The sequence below is a fragment of the Triturus cristatus genome, chromosome 5_2 (genome assembly GCF_964204655.1).
Source record: "Triturus cristatus chromosome 5_2, aTriCri1.1, whole genome shotgun sequence".
Lineage (NCBI taxonomy): Eukaryota > Metazoa > Chordata > Amphibia > Caudata > Salamandridae > Triturus > Triturus cristatus.
In genome coordinates this window covers 7,750,847-7,773,609 of record NC_140588.1, presented here as the reverse complement: position 1 = coordinate 7,773,609, position 22,763 = coordinate 7,750,847, and the positions used below count along the sequence as shown (strand labels likewise).

General features: G+C 50.3%; 1 protein-coding gene and 1 long non-coding RNA gene across 2 annotated transcripts in view; one reads left to right on the top strand and one right to left on the bottom strand.

Moving 5' to 3' along the window:
* DNAH5 (dynein axonemal heavy chain 5) overlaps positions 1-22,763 on the bottom strand; it is a 5,853,083-nt gene that overhangs the window by 4,248,480 nt on the left and 1,581,840 nt on the right. The gene's annotated exons all lie outside the window — the stretch shown is intronic.
* Positions 3,117-22,763, top strand: part of LOC146822582 (uncharacterized) — a 71,915-nt gene continuing 52,268 nt past the window's right edge. The window contains exons 1-2 of the long non-coding RNA XR_014962058.1: positions 3,117-3,200; positions 3,291-3,363. This is a non-coding gene — a long non-coding RNA (uncharacterized LOC146822582). The remainder of the gene's footprint in view (positions 3,201-3,290; positions 3,364-22,763) is intronic.

Below are 22,763 nucleotides of genomic sequence, written 5' to 3'. Positions count from 1 at the left end.
ATGGCTAGAACACTCAAGTAGCACAACACATACAGCATAGGTACAGTCCAATAAAGCACAGTGACAGCAGTCTTACAGAAACTGACCCAACCACTTCACCCATACCAGTTCATGTTTCCTAGGGCACTGCTGGCCTCGAAGACCACATGCTCCTGTTGCGCACACCAATCTATGCCTGTCTCCAACACGAGAGAGACCGGGGCGCAGGGGACATACAATCGTGAAGTGCTGTCTTGTTTCGCTACCAGTAGGGCCGTGCCTAAGAACGCTTTCTCTGGCCTCGTGCCACCAGAGTCCTCGAACACACCAAGGTTAATCAGTAAGGGAGATAGGGGGGCCTCCCACCCAAGGACATTCGATAACAACCGGGGCACCCCGGTCCAATACCGACAAATCAGTTGACCGGTCCATAGCATGTGGAAAAAGCCTGCCAGGTGATAACAATAATATATCAGGATATAAAACCACGGAGCACCACCACCTCCCCCAACCAGGTACAGTGCCAGAGAGGGGTCTGTTGTGTTAGTTTCCCCTCCCAGTGCACATGCCTGAGTGTCGTCCGCCATACTAAAAACACCACACTAGTCACCAAAGGTATAGAAGTAGAAATCGGGGATCCGTAAAGCATGGCTTGCAGGAGAGGAAAACCCATTAATGAAACATCTAGGCGGTATGCAGGATCCAACCAAACCCCATTGAACCAGTTGTGGATGATGAGGAGATGTGAGGACAGGTCGTAAAGATAAATATTGGACATTCCAGGCCACCATCAAAGGGACCCCATCGACAGTGTGTGAGAGACAAACGCGGTCTAGAGCCCTGCCACAGAAACGTCCTTGCAATTCTATCCCGTGTCCGAAATCACTCCTGGGACAAGTAAAGGGGTAAATTCTGGAAAATGTAAAGAAATCTTGAGAGAATCATCATCTTGTACAGCGCAATCACCCCATAACATTAAGCAGAAGCGCCTGCCATTTAGCGAGATCTGCTTTAACTTTCCGGACCAAAGGTTGAAGGTTAAGGGCCCACGTGAGCTCTGGGTGGAGGGTGATCCTAAGTATTTAAAACTAAGTTGGTGGAGAAGGATAGTGGATTGTCAATCAAAGCAGTCCCTAGCCGGTGCCAGGGGAACCAGCACGGACATAGAAGGGGTCATCCGAAAGCACATTTGAATTGTTTAAATATCTGAAGGCACCTAGGACCACTGACTGCCGGGTTTGCTATATAGAGGAGTACGTCATCCGCGTATAGTGCAATGTTGTCCTCGTGGCCAACATGGCCAAATGATCCAGATGTGGATCATGTTCCATATGCCCACTTTGTGTAGAATCCAAAAGCATAAAAATTGCAGGTAAAACCATGACAGCGACCACCCTAAATAACTGTCGTAGTAATAATGTTGTATACTTATTGAAATGTCCTTGTTGACTTGGATATGTGGGGGAGACGGGCCGTGAGTTACGCATACGTCTCCTCGAACATAAATCAGCCATTAGGACTAAAAAAGAAAATGCCCCTTTGACTGAACATTTCACAAAACGAGGGCACAACTGCGACCAACTGCAGTGGTTCATTTTAGAAAAAGTAAGTATTAATAGAAGAGGGGGGATGTAGAAATGAGGAGGAAACAGAGAGAGCAATGGTATATTTGCCATCTGAATACTGTTGAAACGGGTTTAAATACTAGCGAAGACTGGATGAGAATAATTACGAAATGAAGAACAATAGAGAAAAATACAGCAATTTAGGTCCCAAGATAAAACATGTTTATGTTAGACCATAGGGACTTTCTCAATCTATTCTGAGATGCTGAGATTTGTTCACCACATATACTATTGGGGGTCCTTTTCCTTATTTTTATTTTCATTTATATTTAAGGCAAGGCTCAGGACATTGCCAATGGTGATGTGTGGCTTTGCAAAATGTACTTGGGAAGCCAGCAATGATGAGAAGAACTGAGAGGGCTATTACCAGGGTGGGATACCTACTTTACAGTGTGGTGTGGTCCACATTATGTTTGATTCAACACCCTAATTCTTTTCCGGGCTATGCTCGGCAGAGATAGCATAACGATAATAACTAAGGAGGGAACATTCTAATATACTTCCGGGGGAGAAAAGGTTTGAGGTAACACCTATGAAAAAAAACATGGAATGGAAAAAGGGTTATTTCGTAATACCAGTTACGTGACCCATAGCATGTTTCCCAAAAACGTAATAGTCACACAATTGTGAGATCATTGGCTATTTTAATCATTCTTTTAAATAAATTAGAATGTCCACAGGATCAAGGATAGGAATAAAACACCCCGATTCATTTCCGGGTCCTATACGGTAGAGTGAGCGCAACAACAAGAATCAGGAGGAATAACTCAGATACATTTCCGAGTTAAAAAAGGTAGAGCGAGCGCAATTGAAAAAATGAATACAATATAAAAAGAGCTATCTGCTTAATATCGGTTAGGCGACTCTCAACATGTCTTTTATAAACGTATCATCTATAAAAATGTGAGAGCATTAGTTGTTATAACTACCTTTTCAAATAAATGAAGAAAGAATTTTCTTTAGCGGGGCATAGATACATCATGGAAGGATTATACTACCAGGGCAACACGGTAGCGTCAGCACAAGAACCTGACAACTCCGAAATCAATTTAGCAGCAAACAATTAGAAGAACGCTCGCCCCTATTTAAATTGAACAAACAAGCGGGAGACGTATACGTCGGGAGCCCGTTACGATAACAGAGGAAGAGGTGCAGGACGCAAGCAGCACATTAGTAGGTAAGCAAGTGATAGTTGTACAAGAGTATATATGATAATAGACTCAGAGTAGAATAGTTAAAAGTTCCTAAGTTAAAACGATAGTATGGTGGGGAGATTAAATGACCTTCCATAAGGTGAGGCGGCTTAAAATAAGTAGGAGTTTCAAAGATATAGATATAGTGTACTCATAAGTGTAGAACACTATCTGCCTAAAAGCGTAAGGAGATATTTTCTCTTTTCATAAATTGAGAAGACTAGTTTGATATAGAGAAAGCGAGAATGACACTTTTACTGTGAAATATTATACAAGACCTCCAGTTGACATTGTGTCATTTCGTTTAAAACAGCATAACACGGAGGTAATAAGACGGAACTGTCTCTCGTGGTATTGGAAAAACAAAGCTGAAAACAAGTAGCTCTAGGAGAAACACGTAAAGGTATGACATATTGTATTATAAAGAACTAGAGTTTTTTAACCCAAGTAATTTTGAGACCTTTGCAATCTATATCTATTATTTTCACTCTAGGGGTAAAAATTAAGAGCCTCCATTAAAACAAGTACAGAGACGGGATACAAGTGGAAATACCACCAATCAAAAGGTAGAAATACAGTAATAAACTGTAATAACATGCATCTTTTCTAGAAGCGGTCAGAAGCTTATATAATGTTCTGTCCTTTTTTTGTTTGTGATCTATAACAGGTGATAACTCCGTATTTTGCAAAATCATTTTGTTTAAAAAAAAATATATATATATCATCATACAGCTCTGGAAAAAGAGATACAACTAAAATTGAATAAAAGGTAAAAAATTAAGGAATATTTAACAAAAAGAAGCATGAGGATGTAGGATAAAGCAATCTAGGCCTAAAGGGGATTAATTATGATTGTTGGTATGTCAATTAAAACATCTAAACAATGTGAAGCTGATGGATATTAGAATGATATGACAGGCTTACAAGGATTTAAGGATAACCAACTAAAAAAGGCATGATCATACTGTATATGTGTCTAGAGTAAAATTGCGTAAATTGGAACATGATTGGAAAATGAAGGGGTGGTAATGTATCATGGGAATGTGACATACATTGTGATATAGACATACTTAAGATAGATTATTGATTCACACATTCATTTGTTTCTATGCAGGACTATTAGAAATCAGAAAGTAATATATAGAGAGAACTTTATTGTTTGTCTTGAAAAAGATGGTAATGATTGGATAAATCCATCGAAACGCGTCAACGCAATTTGGAACACACAATCTCTATTGGAAGTTGGTACTGTTATTACACAAATAGAAGTTGAAAACGGACTCATAACTTATCGCTATAGCAGATGTGTACAGCTAAAGACTAACAATAGTAGTCTATAATTACATTTTCTCTCGTTTGTGTTTTTTACATGATTTTATGTTTATATGAATTGGTGTATGTGAGAAGTTGGCCTGGCATATGCTGTCTCCTAGTTATAGGGACACCTTGCACCAGTCCAATTCGACTCTTATTGATGATAGGTTTAAGACAACCTTTAAAGAAAGCTATCCTAGTGGTAGCTGTGGAGAGCAGCCTTCAGGCTAAATCTTGAAGGAGTGTTAAGCTTATTGTTTTACCATAATAACCTCTTGAATAACCAAATGAAAGAGTAGCCCACACAGGTATATATATAAAATATATGTATTTATTCTAGACAGAATCCCACAGTCTCTTTATGAGGCTAGTGGCAAAGTTACAATTCAAACAAGCATTTATAAACACAATAAATAGCACAAGAATCACTGGGCCCCAGGGGGGGGACCAAACCATATATCAAAAAAGTGGTATAAGAACCACACCAATTCTACAGACAATGCCTAGGGCATTTAGGATCGCTGGCCCCTTAAGAATCCACCCCAGTTTATGAGGAAGGGGACCCACGGGAGGCGCGTGCAGTGGAAATAGCTGCTATCGGGATCTCTATTATAGTCTATGGAGAATGTTGCGGTTGAAATTACACAGATTAAAGTCATTTCTAGCAGGAGTACAAAGTTGAAACTTTAGACTTAAGCTTTTGAGGAGCCCACTACCACGAGAGTACCGAGGTACCACTGTTACCTGCCCCAGGGAAGCCGGGTGCATAGGTCGATTTTGGTGTCGGATCGCGGGCTGATTTTCTATAGGAAAATGTTCAAAAGTGCTGCTAGCCAAAAGCGTCGATGATGCCGTGAAGATCAAAGATGTGAAGATTGTAGAGAAGAACCTGAAAGCAGAGGGGACAGAGTCTGGGTCACGGCAAAGTGACCAGGAGGCTCAAAGCAAAGAGCCCTTCGATGTCGGGTGCTTCAGGTGCGAAATGGTGTAGCTTGGATCTGCAGCCACGGGCTCCGGGAGGCTTCAAGGAAGGCCAGCTTCTGGAGGGCGACTGTCCCACGTCGGATGAGGGTCGCTGCGGTGTTAGTGTCCGAATTGGATCCACTAAGCATTGGCAACCGCAACCCACGAAAGATAAACAAATCTGCTACAGTGCAGACCCACGAGGTCTGAGAGAGGTCTCCTTTGGAGAGACTGTAGAGCAGGCCTGGAGCAACCAGGGAAACTCTTGATTGTTGAAATAGACCTCCGCTGGGGCCCCCAACTCGAGAGACAAGGGACCACGGGAGGCGGAATTTGGAGAGCGTAAAAGGGCACCCACGAGCCACCGGAGGGGGCTAGGGTGCTGGTCTTTGGCACAATTGCTGTAGAGTGGTTGGCTCAAAAACGGGCCAAAGCACAACTTCCCACTGGTCAGGGTCGTGTGCTACACAAGAGGTGGCCGGTGTCCTGGGGTATTGGGGATCTCGGCACCCACGTGGTCCACGGCGCCCAAACTCGTTGAGCACACTCACTGGCCTCTGGGATGCGCTGTAAACCCACCTAAAGGGTTCTGGAAGTCGTCGAAGTCCGTAGGAGCAGCGAGATTCCAACCAGGTCACTTGCAGTGTTTCAGGTGCCTGCCAAGCAGGGGGATAACTCCTTTATCCCAAGGGAGATTTCTTCCATCAGCTGGGCAGCAGCAAGTCGAAGGTCAAGACTGTAAAGTTCAAGATTAATCTGAGGCTCTGGGGCCACGTTATTCACCTTTATCCCCAAGATTAGGGGAGTGTCCAGAGTAGTGTCCACCAATGAGTGGTGAGGCGGGAAAGGGTGGCTAAACCCTCTCCCCTTTGTGTGTTTCCCTCCTGGGCGAGGGGCAGGATGCCCCTGAACCGGTTCCAAGCGGTGTATGCAGAATGAGGGCTCTGCAGCTGCCTACGTACAACTCTGAAAGGACATTTGGTGCACCCACCCTGTTCCAATCCACATTATCCTGTCTGGGGAGATGCTAGCACCTCCCTGCCACAGGAGCCCTATTGTCCAGCTGGCGAGGCTGGGGTTTTCCCCTGCAACAGCCAGCCAGAGTCGTGTGGGTGGCGGGTAGTAGCCATTTTGTACTACATGTGCACTTTTAAATTGGTGTCTCAATTCTGCCGCTTTTCCCATATCGCCCCTCTAGCAGGGGGGAATCGTACCCTCATGCCCATGGCTGGACTGGGGGTATGATTCCTACATGTTTGACACCAAACACGATATGGTTCTGTGTAGCCATTCTCAAGTTATCGCGTTATCGCGATAGACTTATAATGCGGTTAAGAGTATATGGTATGGCTACACTACAAACAACCCAGCAATGATTTTACGAAGGTTGCAGGGATGTCCTACTCATGTAGGGGTCCCCCCTCACACATACCTCAGCAGCCTGCCTTGTAGGATTAGCAAGGCCTTCCATAGGGGTGACCCATGAGAGTACATGTGTTGTAATGGGGTGGGATATAGGTTACCTATATCCCTGTAAGGGGTGCTAGCACCACCTTACCCAGACTACAGTAGTGGTCTGGTGGTGTCAGTTTGTATGGCTGTCCCAGGGTGGCACAAAAAGTGCTGCAGCCCTGGTAGGCCTACTGAGGGACCCATGCCCTGGGTACCTAGGGTACCATCTACAAGGGACTGTCAGGGCACCCTCAGCATCCAATTGGTTGGTACCTAGGGTACTCACATCGTTTAACAGAGGAAGCAGATAGGCTGGGGTCCTGGATAGCAGGGCCACAGCCTGGCTAAAGTCACAAAAACTGTCAAAACATCCGCAAAAAGTTGGGGGCAACTATGCAGTCGATGCCACTCTCCTACATAACCCCCCCCCAAACACAGGGACATTAAACTAACCTTGACCAGTTGAGTCTTCATGTTCTAAGTGGAAATATCGGGAGAGGCCATCTGCATTGGCATGGTTGCTCCCAGGTCTATGTTCCACTGTATAGTCCATCCCCTGTAGGGAAAGGGACCACCCGAGTAGTTTGGGGTTTTCACCCTTCATCTGTTTTAGCCATAGGAGGGGCTTATGGTCTATTTGAACAATGAAGTGAGTGCCAAACAAGTATGGCCTCAGCTTCTTCAAGGCCCAGACCACAGCAAAGGCCTCCCTCTCTATAGCTGACCAACGTTTCTCTCTGGGGGTCAACCTTCTGCTAATAAAAGCTACTGGTTGATCCTGGCCCTCCTCATTCAGTTGTGATAACACAGCACCTACCCCCACCTCTGAAGCATCAGTTTGAACTATGAATTCTTTGGAGTAGTTGGGGCTTTGGAGCACTGGAGCAGAGCACATTGCCTGTTTTAGGTCATCAAAAGCTTTCTGACAGCTGACTGTCCACTGAACCTTTTTGGGCATCCTCTTAGAGGTGAGGTCATTCAAGGGGGTCACAATGGATCCATATCCCTTTACAAACCTCCTATAGTAACCAGTCAAGCCCAAGAAAGCTCGAACCTGAGTCTGGGTGGTTGGAGCAACCCAGTCCATGATGGTCTGGATTTTGCTCTGTAGTGGTTGAACCTGGCCTCCACCTACAAGGTGACCCAGGTACACAACCTGACACTGCCCTATCCGGCACTTAGTAGCCTTGATAGTGAGCCCAGCCTTTTGCAGGGCTTCCAAAGCTTTCCTCAGGTGGATCAGGTGATCTTCCCAGGTGGCGCTAAAGACAGCAATATCATCCAGATATGCTGCACTAAAGTCTTCCAGCCCTGAGAGGACTTGGTTCACCAACCTTTGAAAAGTGGAAGGTGCATTTTTCAAACCAAAGGGCATCAAAATAAATTGAAAATGCCCACCAGGGGTAGAAAATGCAGTTTTGGCTTTTGCAAACTCAGCTAACTTTATCTGCCAGTAGCCAGCTGTCAGATCAAATGTGCTCAGATATTTGGCTGAGGCCAATCTATCTATGAGCTCATTTGCTCTGGGAATTGGGTGAGCATCAGTCTTAGTGACTGCATTGAGTCCCCCGTAGTCGACACAGAACCTCATCTCTCTCTTACCATCCTCGGTGTGAGGTTTTGGTACTAGGACTACTGGGCTAGCCCAAGGGCTATATGAGGGCTCAATCACTCCCAACTCCAACATCATTTGGACTTCTGTCCTTATGCAGTCCCTGACATGGTCAGGTTGCCTGTAGATTTTATTCTTGACAGGCAGACTGTCCCCAGTGTCCACTTCATGAGTGCACCAGGTGGTCTGACTTGGAGTCAGAGAAAACATATGTCTGTAAGACTGAAGAACCTGTCTACAGTCTGCTTGCTGCTGGTCAGTGAGGCTGCCTGCCAAGGCTACTCCATCAACTGACCCATCGTCAGGGTTCTGAGAGAGCAGGTCTGGGAGAGGGTCACTCTCTTCCTCCTGTCCCTCATCTGTTGCCATGAGCAAGCCCATGTCAGCCCTGTCCACATATGCTTTTAACCTATTGACATGAAGTACCCTGTGGGGACTTCTGGGAGTGCCAAGGTCTACCAGGTAGGTAACCTCTCCCTTTTTCTCCAAAATGGTATGGGGTCCACTCAACTTATCTTGGAGAGCTGCTGGGGCCACTGGCTCCAACACCCATACCTTCTGCCCTGGCTGGTACACCACCAGGACAGCCTTTTGGTCATGCCAGACTTTCTGTAATTCCTGACTTGCCTCCAGGTTTTTAGTTCCCTTCTTCATGAACTCAGCCATCCTGGAGCGGAGACCAAGTACATAGTCCACTATGTCCTGTTTAGGGGGTTTGAGAGGTTGCTCCCATCCCTCCTTCACTAGACAGAGTGGCCCTCTAACAGGATGGCCAAACAAAAGTTCAAAGGGGCTATAACCAACCCCCTTTGTGGCACCTTTCTGTATGCAAAGAGAAGGCAGGGCAGAAGAACATCCCATTTTCGCCTAAGCTTTTCTGGGAGCCCTTTGATCATACCCTTTAAGGTCTTGTTGAATCTCTCAACAAGGCCATTGCATTGAGGATGGTAAGGGGTGGTGAACTTATAGTTAACCCCACACTCCTTCCACATTGCCTTGAGGTAACTACTCATAAAGTTTGTACCTCTGTCAGACAATACCTCCTTAGGAAACCCCACCCTGGAAAAGACTCCCAGGAGGGCCCTTGCCACCACAGGTGCTGTGATGGTCCTAAGGGGAATAGCTTCTGGGTATCTAGTGGCATGATCCACTACCACTAAAATGAACCTGTGCCCAGATGCTGTTGGTGGGTCTAAGGGACCAACAATTTCAATCCCCACCCGCTCAAAGGGCACCCCCACCACAGGCAATGGTATCAGGGGGGCCTTTGTGGATTTACCTGCCTTGCCACTGGCTTGGCAGGTAATGCAAGAGCTGCAAAAGCTCTTACAGTCTTCACTCATCTGGGGCCAGTGAAAGTGAGGGACAATTCTGTCCCAAGTCTTGTTTTGGCCCAGGTGACCTGCTAAGGGAATATCATGGGCCAGTGTGAGCAGGAAGCCCCTAAACTTTTGAGGTATGACCAACCTCCTGGCTGCACCAGGCTTGGGGTCTCGACCCTCAGAGTAAAGGAGCCCTTCATCCCAATAAATCTTATGGGTCCCACTGGCATTCCCTGCAGCCTCAGCAGCAGCTTGCTGTCTGAGGGGTTCAAGAGTGGGGCAGCTCTGCTGCTCCAGGCTCAAGTCTGCCCTAGAAGGTCCCCCTGCCCCCAAGAACTCAACCTGATCAGGTTCCAGTTCATTTGAGGCAGTTCCTTCTTCAGGAGATAGATCCTCTTCTGCTAAAAGAGTCTCTACAGGCTGATCCTGGGGGGAAGGCTCTGCCTTACCCCTGCTACTCCTCCTCTTGGAAGGTCCTTGGTCCATTTTTCCAGGATCCAAGGCCTGTTCAGTTCCTGTCAGCTTTGCTTTTGACCTTGTCAGGGCAAACACTTCTGCTGGTATACCCAACATTGCTGCATGGGTACTTAGCTCCACCTCAGCCCATGCTGAGGTCTCCAAATCATTCCCTAGTAAACATTCAACAGGTAGGTCTGCGCTCACCACAACTTTCTTGAGGCCAGTTACCCCTCCCCAGGAGAAGTTCACAACTTCTAGAGCATGGTCAGTACTAACGTTGCTTGCATTGGTCACTTGGTAAATTTCCCCAAGTATGATCTGGTTAGGGTCCACAAGGTTCTTAGTCACCATGGTGACACTGGCCCCTGTATCCCTGTAAGCTAGTGACTCCCTTCCATTAATTTTTGGCTGTTGTCTGTATTTGCCCAGACCACTGGGGCTCACAAACAGGGACAGGTCCCCATCACAAACTAGAACAGCCTGAGTAGGAGTTCTGACTAGGCCAGAGTCCTCTCCAGTTCCCAGGGTCAACCCTACTATACCCTTGTTCTGTGTACCACCACCTATAGCTGGACTAGGGGGAACAGGTGCCTTAGGGGCAGGTGTGGTACTATTGGAGTCTTTGGCCTTATTACAATCTGAAGTCCAATGGGTTTTCTGTTTACAGAATTTACACCATGGCTTCCTTGGTTGTTTAGCTTTAGTAGCTTGGGTATTCTCAGATGCAGTTTTTTGGGGGCCTGTTGAAGACTGCTGGTCTTTTCCCTTTTCCCCACCCTTTTCAGAGTTCTTGGCATCTTCCATTTTAGTTGCACCCCCCAAGGGCTGGACCTTCTGCTTAATCCTGGTTCTGACCCATTTGTCTGCCTTCTTTCCCAATTCTTGGGGAGAGGTCAGATCAGAGTCCACCAGGTGCTGATGTAAGAGCTGGTTCTTAAAATTATTAAGACTCTGCTCCCTCATTATGAGATTATACAATCCTTGGTAATCATTTACCTTACTGCCAGTTAACCAACCTTACAGTGCCTTGGTAGCACAATCCACAAAATCTACCCAGTCTTGATTCTGTGCTTTTTGGGTATCTCTGAACTTAAGTCTGTATTGATCAGTGGTTAAGCCAAACCCATCTATTAAAGCATCTCTCAAGATATAGTAATCATCAGCATCCTCTTCTCTTACAGAGAGGAGCTTGTCTCTACCTTTGTCTGCAAAGGAGAGCCACAGGATTGCTGCCCACTGCTCTACTGGGACCCTTTGTACTTTACAGGCCCTCTCAAGAGCAGAGATCCATTTGTGGATATCATCCCCTGTATGATAGGGGGGCACAATCTTGTGGAGGTTCCTATTGTCAGGGACTTTCTCTCTAACTCTAGGGGTTTCATTACTGCCACCAGGGGTCTCTAGACCCCACTTTCTTTTTTTTTTTTTTTTTTTTTTTTTTGAAACCGTTTATTGCAGTTTATAAAAGTTACAGGTATGGGCCTACAACCACACGGCCGGCCGCTAGTGCATCAAAAGCATATTACATACATACAGCAAAAAGTCTCTCAGCGGTGCACCGTAAGAAAACAGGGGTAATCTATGGTGCAGGCCTCATAGCTCCATGCCCACAGTACGGTTCCATTTTCTTAAAACAAAACAACATCAACAAACCACAACCGCAAGGCAACCCGCGATGCAAAGTGACAACACGTGCTCCATAAGTGGGGGATCCAAACAGCAGCAAAACTCTGAGGAGGGGGACGGGAGTAGATCAGGGACTGGGGGACCGCGCGCCCGCGGCCGAGGGAGGGGGGCCATCTAGGGAGACGGAGCAGGCGAGGCAGCCGGTAGCAGTGGCGGCTCACAAATACCCCCGCGGTAGGCGTTCCAGGGGCCCCAGAGTTTCATCCACGCCCCAGGCTTACCCCTCGCCACATACACCACCTTTTCACGAAACATACACCAATCCATATGCTCTTTCCAGGCCGACACCGCAGGGGGCCTCTGGGATCCCCACAATTGAGCAATATCACGCTTAGCTATCATGTATCCCAGAGTCACCCACCGCGTCTGCGGGACCGAATAGTCATTAGGTTCCCAGACATTCAGCAAGCATCTCCTCGCTTCAGGCAGCAGCGCGACACGCGTAACCACTCGTAGAACCTCATGCACACCACGCCAGAATCGCTCCACCCTCGGGCACTCCCACAGTATATGCATGAAAGTCGCCAACGCACCACAGCCACGCTTACACATTCCATCACCGGCAAAACCCATACGTAGAAGCCTTGGCCCCGTCACGTAGACCCGGTGAAGGATCTTGAGCTGGACGAAACGAAGGCGAGCCGGGATGGCCACCTCTTTCGGAGAGGCCACCGCGGAAATCCAATCCTCGTCGTCCAGCTCCAGCCCGTCGGCAACCCAAGCCTCGCGGAGACTAGTCAGCAGGCACGATCTATCGTTGATCAATTTTTTGTATATGAGGGAGATCGTGCTGTCCGGAACATGGCCATCTAGCACTCTGTCCTCCAGGGGGGAAGACTCCGGAATGGATGCAACATCCGGGAAGACGGAGCCCAGCGCATGGCGGACCTGTAGGTACCGAAAGTACTCACTGCCCTGCAGCTGAAACTCCGCCTGCAGCGTCTCAAAAGTTTTGAATCCCCCCCTCGTCCAGAGATCTCCCACCGTGCTGATTCCGATCGTGTCCCACTTCTCGAAGCCCTTCGACGTCCACAGGGAGCCCAACCTCTCAGATGCATACAGCGGAGACGCTCGGGTCAAACGGTCCTTCCACCCCATAGCTGCATTAGCCGCGTGCCAGACACGCACCATGACACGCGTCGGTCCCGTCAGACGGGAGTCGGGCTCACCAGAGTAGAGCGCTCGATTATAATCGCCACCGGGCAGGAGCATCCTGTCCATCTCAAATGCCGGGTTCAAGGCGGGTCCGTAAAGGCCATGATTAATTGCAGCTAGTTGGGAGGCCCAGTAATACCGTTTAATGTCCGGGAGGGCGACCCCTCCATCGTACCACGGGAGCGTCAATTTAGCCAGAGCAATACGCGGTCTCCCGTCCCAGAACAGGCGCCGCTGGAGGCCCTCCACCTCACGAAAGTAGCGTGCCGGGACCAAGTCCATGGTATTCTGGAGGGCGTAGAGGAAGCGCGGCAGGGACATCATTTTAAACAAGGCCGCTCGGCCGAGCGGCGAGAGCGGCAGACGCCGCCAGCGCACCACGTCCTCCTTCAAACGCTGGAGGGGGGGCAGCAAGTTCCGCTCGTAGCGGGCCTCCGGGTCAAGAGTGATATATATACCCAGGTACCGGAAACCCTGGGAAGCAATCTGGATCGGACAGTCCCGTGGCAGGACCGGAGCCTCCCCGGAAAGCACATAGACACAGGATTTCGCCCAGTTGATGACCAGGCCTGAGTTACGACCGAAGGAGCGCAAAACATCAACCAGGACGATCAGTGATTTGCACGGGGAGGCGAGATACAAAAGGATATCGTCAGCATAGAGAGACACGCGGTCCTCATGCTCGGGGGTCCAGCGGAGACCACGGATAGAAGGGTGCCACCGCAGCCACTCCGCCAGGGGCTCCATGGCCAGGGCGAACAGGAGAGGCGACAGGGGACAACCCTGTCGCGTGCCCCGCCCCAGCGCAAATGGGGCCGATACTCGCCCATTCACCACCACTTGCGCCAACGGGCCCGAATATAGCAATTTGACCCAGCTGACGAAACCCGGGCCGAACCCAAACTTCGCCAGCATCGCCCAGATATATGGCCATTCGAGCGTATCAAACGCCATGGTGGCGTCCAAGGACGCCAAGATGGCCGGCTCCCGCACAAAAGGGACACGCGCGAGCACCCCGTGTAAGCGCCGCAGATTAAGCGCCGTGTTGCGGTGTGGTATAAAGCCCGATTGGTCTTGGTGGACCAAATCGCCCACCACGCCAACCAACCGGTTGGCCAACACCTTGGCGAGGATTTTGGGCTCCGCGTTCAAAAGCGAAATCGGCCTATAGGATGTGACCCGTTCACGGGGCTTCCCCTCCTTATGGATCACTACAATTGTAGCCAGACGCTGGTCCGGCGGGAGGGAGCCCTGCGAGTGGGCCGCAAGGAACATCGCGCGCAGGTGGGGCGCCAACACATCCGGGCGTAGCTTGTATAGCTCAATGGGAATACCATTGGGGCCCATGGCCTTGCCGGATGCAACCGAGCGAATAGCCGAGGCAATTTCGTCCGAGGTGGGCGGGGCGTCCAGCGAATCCCTGTCCTCCACCGTAAGGGAGGGCAGTGCGATGTCCCGAAGCAAGGCATGGGAATCTTCCTCCGAGCAGGAAGAAACCGGGGAGTAGACTTCGCGGAAATAGTCCGCGAAGCACGAGACAATGGCTTCCGGCTCGGTGGCACACACACCATCCACGCTCTCAATCAAAGGCACCACGCGGCTCGCTCTCTCCCTCTTATCCAACCACGCAATCAATTTGCCAGCCTTGTCACCCACATCATACAATCGCCCCTGCTGCTCTCTACCGAGGCCCCTGGCCGCCTCCGTGACGAGGGCCCGATAGGCCGCCTGCTTTAAATGCAAAACATGCAACTTGGCGTCTGTTACCCCGCTCCCCAGGTCACCCTCCAGTTCTGCAATCTCGGCCTCAACCCGGGTCACCTCCTCCCGCTCGCGCCGCCGGGCATTGGAAATAAAGGAGAGGGCCTCCCCTCTAAGAACCACCTTGAAAGCCTCCCACAGGGAGATGGCAGACGGGACCGACCCCACATTCTCATCGAAATAGCGCTGTAAGGATTTGATCAAGTCGGCACGAATGGTGGGGTCGCGCAAATACCATGCATTAATCGGGGCCACCCTGCCATCCCCCCTCGGGAAGACATCGAAATGCAACAACAATGGGGAGTGGTCTGAGATACCCCGTGCCAAATGGCGCACCTCCCCCACCCTCCCTGCATGGGCCGCCGGGACAAGGATGTAATCAAGCCGCGAGAGGCTACCATGGGCCCCCGAGTGGAAGGTGTACTGTTGCAATCCAGGATGCTTTAAGCGCCAGCAGTCCACCAGGCCCAGTGTGTCTAAAAGGCCGGGCAGCCACGCCTGTGCCCGGGGGAGGTCCCTAGGGGGATGGCGATCCATAGACCCAGAGGCAACCGCATTAAAGTCCCCTCCAACCACCAACAGGCCACTCGGAAGGTCCAGAAGGAGGCGCCCCAGGTCCGCAAATGTAGTGGCTTGTAACCCAGGTGGGACGTACACTGATATAAAGATAAACACTCTACCCTCCATTCGTCCCACCAGAACAGTGTAGCGTCCCCTCTCATCATGGCGCACCTCGTCAATCTCCAACGGGAGCGAGTTCTTGACCATAATACCCACCCCCCGCGAGCCCGAAGTGAAGCCAGAGTGGGCCGCCAAACGATATCCCCGCCGATTCATTGCATGAAAGGTGTTACCTATAAGGTGCGTCTCCTGCAGGAAGACAACATCTGGTGAAATACGTTTTAAATACTGCAGGACCACACCACGCTTAATCCTATCCCCCAGGCCGTTAACATTCCATGACAACACAGTCAAATCCCTACCCCCCATCATACGTCGAAACAATCGGTCGTCCCCCACCGAGCATCTTAAAAACGACAAAACAGTTGCGGGTTTGCCTTGCGGTGCTAACAAACAACACCCCCCCCCCACCCCCCGGTCCCAACAGAACTCCCCCCTCCCTGCACCCCTGCATGAGCCCAGACAGCCCCCCCAAAGTGCAGTGTGCCTGTCGCCCCATAGCTAAATACTAACTAGTCCCCCAGAGGAGGAGGGAAGCCCCCAGCAGACCCCACCCGACCTCCATGAGAGGGGAACATACGAAAGCAATATATGGTAAAGGAACAACATCCAGAGCAAGGCCTATACAGTCACCCCTCAATTCTGATCCGGCGGGCCCTCCTCGCCAGCCGCGCCCCCCCCGCCCCGATCTCCAGGCAAAGTGTCTAACCAGTCCCCAGCCGCCTCGGGCCGGTCGAAGAAGTGCGTACGGCCATCCACCTCCACCCTCAGCTTAGCCGGAAAGAGCATTGAGTACTTGAGGTTTAAGTCCCTTAGGCGACGTTTAATACCAAGAAAGCTCTGTCGCTGCTTCTGGACCGCCGGAGTAAAGTCTGGGTAGAAGTGTACATCCATGTTGTCCAGCCTGACCGGTCCCTGTTGCCTGGAGGTCTGGAGGATGGCATCTCTGTCCCGAAAATTAAAAATCCGGGCAATAAGAGGCCGCGGCGGGGCACCGGTCTTAGGGCGGCCCCCGGGGACCCGGTGGGCACGCTCCACCGCAAAAAGCTTACTCAGCCCCCGGGGCTGGAGATGGGTCAGGATCAATTCTTCCACGAAGAGATCCGCCGCCTCCGCCTCTCGGCCCTCCGGCACACCAATAATACGGACATTATTCCTCCGGGCCCGACCCTCGGAATCCTCTAGTCGCCGGTCCATCAGGGCGCTCACCTGGCCAAGCCGGCGCACCTCCTTCTGGAGGGCCCCCACGTCCGTCGTGAGGCTCGTTGTGGTGTGGGCCAGGGAGTCGACTCGGTCGTTTGTTTTTGACAAGTCTGCCCTCACAAGGCCCACATCCACCAGGACCGAGTCAATTTTTTGCGCCAAGGTATCGAAACGCTGGTCCACTGAGGCCTTCATCTCCGCGATGGCGCCCATGACGTCCCGGAGGGTCGGATCCACCGGATGGGCAGGTGCCTCCGTCGGGCCCACCGGGGATGTCCGCGATGTCTCCGGAGAACCCTTCTGGAGCGTGTAGCGATCCATACTATTGGCCTGGTGCGCCGTGCCACGGCGAGTTGTCTTCATCTTCGCCCGGTCGCCATCTTGTTTGGTGGACATGCTGGCCCTTCCACCGTCGTGCCAAGATCTCCAAACGGGCCGCCACACCAAATCACGGGTGTCAGGGGGGGGGCGGGGGCGACCACCGGGCCGCGGGTCAACCCACCGCCGGCGGGTCAGCCGGGCACCTGGACAAGGCCACACCACCGCACCCCGCTCCGCAGCCCGACCCCGCTTGAGGCAAGGAGGGCGCAAAAGCGAAAGTGAAAGTGCGGGGTACGCGAGTCGCCCAGCCCCGCTCGCCGCTGTTATTCACTTTGTCCCCGGATCGCCCCACCACTCCAATCCGGGGTGCCGGCAAGGAGAAGGCCGCAACCTTCGATCGATGCTCCCACCGGTGTTCGGGGTCCGATTCGAGCCCAAAAAACGGGTGGCGCCTCAGCTCGGGTTCCCCGACACAGTCCCCTCAACAAGGACAGGATATCGCCAGGATTAATTCAGGAGGTCGCGGAGGTCCTCGGGAGCCTCGCACCTACGCGGCCATCTTGGTTGCGCGCTAGGCTCCTCCCCCCAGACCCCACTTTCTTGAAGCTTTCTGAAGCTCCAGGGACTCCCTGTCTAATGCTAACTGTTCTCTCCTGAGCTGTAGCTTTGCCTGCTCAAACTGGATCAGTCTGCATTTCCTCTCTTAGGAGGATTCTCTCCTCTGAGGAGAGGCAGAGGTCCTTTTGGAACTCCTAGAATGGTTGGACCCCACTGAGGGGGATCTGTTCCTTCTACTTGGATCCACCACTCTCCCTTTAGGGATGGAGAGAGTGCCTTTTGGGCCATCACCTCCATGTTGTGAGTGGTCTGGTTCTTCCAGGTCAGGATCATCATCCTCTTCCTGGTCCTCATCAGAGTCCTCTCTAGGAGGGTCCTCTTCTGAGGGGTGCCCACCCAACCTATCTACCCCATCAGACCCTAAAGTCTGCTTAAAATCTGCAATGAGCAGGATTTCCCTGAGGCGTTGAGTATTGGCACCTTTGTTTGTCTTAAGTTTCCTAGAGGTGCACATCTCCCTAAGATCAGCAAAGGAGAGATGATCATGTTTGTCGACTGGAACCCTTTGGGGTCCTTCCAGAGCCTTAGGGGCACCTGAACCTAACGACATTTCTAGTGTAGTGATAGTGGTGCATCTACCTACTCTAGGTGTGGCCTACTAAACCCTTTCTTGAGTTGTAGTCAAGGTGTGCTAAACCCTCTACACACAACTCCTAACTAAAGTAGAACGTATTGTATTCTAGCTTGAATTTATATGTACCTTTGGTACCAAGTGGCTTTCACTTTAGAAATTCAATTTGTTATCTGGTAAAACAATGGCAAGCTTGAATCCAACCGCTGCACACCAATGTGAGAAGTTGGCCTGGCATATGCTGTCTCCTAGTTATAGGGACACCTTGCACCAGTCCAATTCGACTCTTATTGATGATAGGTTTAAGACAACCTTTAAAGAAAGCTATCCTAGTGGTAGCTGTGGAAAGCAGCCTTCAGGCTAAGTCTTGAAGGAGTGTTAAGCTTATTGTTTTACCATAGTAACCTCTTGAATAACCAAATGAAAGAGTAGCCCTCACAGGTATATATATAAAATATATGTATTTATTCTAGACAGAATCCCACAGTCTCTTTATGAGGCTAGTGGCAAAGTTACAATTCAAACAAGCATTTATAAACACAATAAATAGCACAAGAATCACTGGGCCCCAGGGGGGGACCAAACCATATATCAAAAAAGTGGTATAAGAACCACACCAATTCTACAGACAATGCCTAGGGCATTTAGGAGCGCTGGCCCCTTAAGAATCCACCCCAGTTTATGAGGAAGGGGACCCACGGGAGGCGCGTGCAGTGGAAATAGCTGCTATCGGGATCTCTATTATAGTCTATGGAGAATGTCGCGGTTGAAATTACACAGATTAAAGTCACTTCTAGCAGGAGTACAAAGTAAAAACTTTAGACTTAAGCTTTTGAGGAGCCCACTACCACGAGAGTACCGAGGTACCACTGTTACCTGCCCCAGGGAAGCCGGGTGCATAGGTCGATTCTGGTGTCGGGTCGCGGGCTGATTTTCTATAGGAAAATGTTCAAAAGTGCTGCTAGCCAAAAGCGTCGATGATGCCGTGAAGATCAAAGATGTGAAGATTGTAGAGAAGAACCTGAAAGCAGAGGGGACAGAGTCTGGGTCACGGGAAAGTGACCAGGAGGCTCAAAGCAAAGAGCCCTTCGATGTCGGGTGCTTCAGGTGCGAAGTGGTGTAGCTTGGATCTGCAGCCACGGGCTCCGGGAGGCTTCAAGGAAGGCCAGCTTCTGGAGGGCGACTGTCCCACATCGGATGAGGGTCGCTGCGGTGTTAGTGTCCGGATTGGACCCACTAAGCCTTGGCAACCGCTACCCACGAAAGATAAACAAATCTGCTACAGTGCAGACCCACGAGGTCTGAGAGAGGTCTCCTTTGGAGAGACTGTAGAGCAGGCCTAAAGCAACCAGGGGAACTCTTGATTGTCGAAATAGACCTCCGCTGGGGCCCACAAGTCGAGAGACATGGGACCGCGGGAGGCAGCAATTTGGAGTGCATAAAAGGGCACCCACGAGCCACCGGAGGGGGCTAGGGCGCTGGTCTTTGGCACAATTGCTGTAGAGTGGTTGGCTCGAAAACGGGACAAAGCACAACTTCCCCACTGGTCAGGGTCGTGTGCTACGCAAGAGGTGGCCGGTGTCCTGGGGTATTGGGGATCTCGGCACCCACGCGGTCCACGGTGCCCAACCTCGTTGAGCACACTCACTGGCCTCTGGGATGCGCTGGAAACCCACTTCAAGGGTTCTGGAAGTCGTCGAAGTCCGTAGGAGCAGCGAGGTTCCAACCAGGTCACTTGCAGTGTTTCAGGTGCCTGCCAAGCAGGGGGATAACTCCTTTATCCCAAGGGAGATTTCTTCCGTCAGCTGGGCAGCAGCAAGTCGAAGGTCAAGACTGTAAAGCTCAAGATTAATCTGAGGCTCTGGGGCCACGTTATTCACCTTATCCCCAAGATTAGGGGAGTGTCCAGAGTAGTGTCCACCAATGAGTGATGAGGCGGGAAAGGGTGGCTACACCCTCTCCCCATTGTGTGTTTCCCGCCTGGGTGAGGGGCAGGATGCCCCTGAACCGGTTCCAAGCGGTGTATGCAGAATGAGGGCTCTGCAGCTGCCTATGTGCAACTCTGAAAGTACATTTGGTGCACCCACCCTGTTCCAATCCACATTATCCTGTCTGGGGAGATGCTAGCACCTCCCTGCCACAGGAGCCCTATTGTCCAGCTGGCGAGGCTGGGGTTTTCCCCTGCAACAGCCAGCCAGAGTCGTGTGGGTGGCGGGTAGTAGCCATTTTGTACTACATGTGCACTTTTAAATTGGTGTCTCAATTCTGCCGCTTTTCCCATATCGCCCCTCTAGCAGGGGGGAATCGTACCCTCATGCCCATGGCTGGACTGGGGGTATAATTCCTACATGTTTGACACCAAACACGATATGGTTCTGTGTAGCCATTCTCAAGTTATCGCGTTATCGTGATAGACTTATAATGCGGTTAAGAGTTTATGGTATGGCTACACTACAAACAACCCAACAATGATTTTATGAAGGTTGCAGGGAGGTCCTACTCATGTAGGGGTCCGCCCTCACACATATCTCAGCACTCTGCCTTGTAGGATTAGCAAGGCCTGCCATAGGGGTGACCCATGAGAGTACATGTGTTGTAATGGGGTGGGATATAGGCTACCTATATCCCTGTAAGGGGTGCTAGCACCACCTTACCCAGACTACAGTAGTGGTCTGGTGGTGTCAGTTTGTATGGCTGTCCCAGGGTGGCACAAAAAGTGCTGCAGCCCTGGTAGGCCTACTGAGGGACCCATGCCCTGGGTACCTAGGGTACCATCTACAAGGGACTGTCAGGGCACCCTCAGCATCCAATTGGTTGGTACCTAGGGTACTCACATCGTTTAACAGAGGAAGCAGATAGGCTGGGGTCCTGGATAGCAGGGCCACGGCCTGGCTAAAGTCATAAAAACAGTCAAAACATCAGCAAAAAGTTGGGGGCAACTATGCAGTCGATGCCACTCTCCTACAGTGTATATTTGTTTTAGGAAGAAATATGTGTTTTTAATTGTGCCAACACAGGGGGAGTACAAACCCCTGGTGTTATTGTATATAAATGTAATGATTTTTATTTCAATTAAAAGAAAAAAAATTGTAATATATTTTTAGATCTTGTGTTAGTGTTAATTTGGCTACATGAGCTGAAGTGTGTGTTTTTTTATGAAATAAGGTGTATTTGTTCTGTAGGATACATACGGTTTATGCCTTATAAACTAGTCCCATTGGGAACTTGCACCTTACTCATGGCCAATGCTCCAGGTCCAACCATAATACTGAGGGTCTGTGTGTACGAGTTGGGCCAAAGGCTTCATTGCCGAGGCATAGAAGAGGGTGGGCAGCCCTGTCTGATCCCCCGTGCTACAGGAAAGGTGTCAGACAAGACCCCATTGACCCTCACACAAGCCATGGGGTTGGAGTAAAGGACTCAGACCATGTTCCCGAAACAGTGGTCCAAAGCCGGTGCGAAACACCACCATCTAAAGGTAATCCCAGTCCCCCGTATAAAAGACCTACTCAAAATCAAGAAGAAGCAGTGCAGGATCCTGCGGCAATCGATGACGTAGGCCAGAGCCACAAAGAGCCTACAGATGCAATGTTGGGTGCTCCGGGATGGCATAAAGCCACATTGGTCTGGCTGCACCAGGGTGGTCAGGACCTGTCTGAGTCCATTCGCCAATACATTGTTGAAGACTTTCACCTTGCATTTGAGAAGTGATATTGGCCAATAATTGGTGCAGGAGATAGAGGGAGTTTTAGGTGTCACCACTATGGTGGCTGAGTCCAGCTCCAACGGAAAGGAGCCTAAAAGACAGACCTCCTTGTACAGGGACAAGAAATATAGGAGAAGAAGTTCCCGAAAAGTGACATAATATTCCATGGGGAAGCCATTCGGGCCCAAGGCCTTCCCAGATGCCAGACCCGACAATGCCACACTGATCTCCTCTATCATAAGGGGTTCATCAAGTAGACAAGTGTCGATGAGAGATAGACTAGGCAGAGCTACCAAGTTTAGAAAGGAGTGGGATGTGACTGTGTCGCTATTAATGGATGAGGAATAGAGTTTCCTGTAATATTGACTAAAAGCCTAGGCTATCTCCGGTAGAGTGAGTCGTAAGCAACTGGTGTCATCTATGATCTCCGGGACATTCCTGGTAGCTTGTTGGTGGGGGGCCAGCCAGTAAAGCAGCTTCCCATTTTTGTCCCCCCAACCATAGATCCTGGCCATTGTGGTTCGCCAAATAAATTTGTCTGCCTCAAGAGAGTGTATTTGGATGTCCGCACGGATGAGACCTAGTTTTCAGGAGATGTCCTCGTGGGGATTCAACTCTAAGTGTTGTTCCAGCCAAAGGGCGTGAGCCTCCAGCTGCGCAACAAGAGAGGAACTTTCACACTCACAAGCTCTTATGTAACTTTTAACAACTCCCCGTATCACCGCTTTCCCTGCCGTCCACAGAGTGGCCACCTGAGTAACAGAACCCTCATTAGTGTGGAAGTAAGCACGGCCTGCAGTACTCAGTGACTGGAAAAAGTATTTATCTTGGAGGTACAAAGCATTAAGGCGCCAGGTGGGGAGCAGGCCTAGCGGCGGCAATCCGAGATGGAGAAGTAGTGATGAGTGGTCTGAGATTCCTCGAGGCAAAATATGAATATGAGTTAGGAGCCGGCAATAAAGGGTAGGTAAGAGAATAAGAGCAATTCGATAATGAGTATGGTGAGCTGCTGACGGATGTTTATTTTGACAAATTCTACAGTGCCAGGACCTCCAAGCGGTCACAAAGGCCCATAGTATTGATCCAATCAGTAAGTCGGCAAGCCCCAGTGCACCTGAAGTTGGTAGGAGTTCCTGTACTGT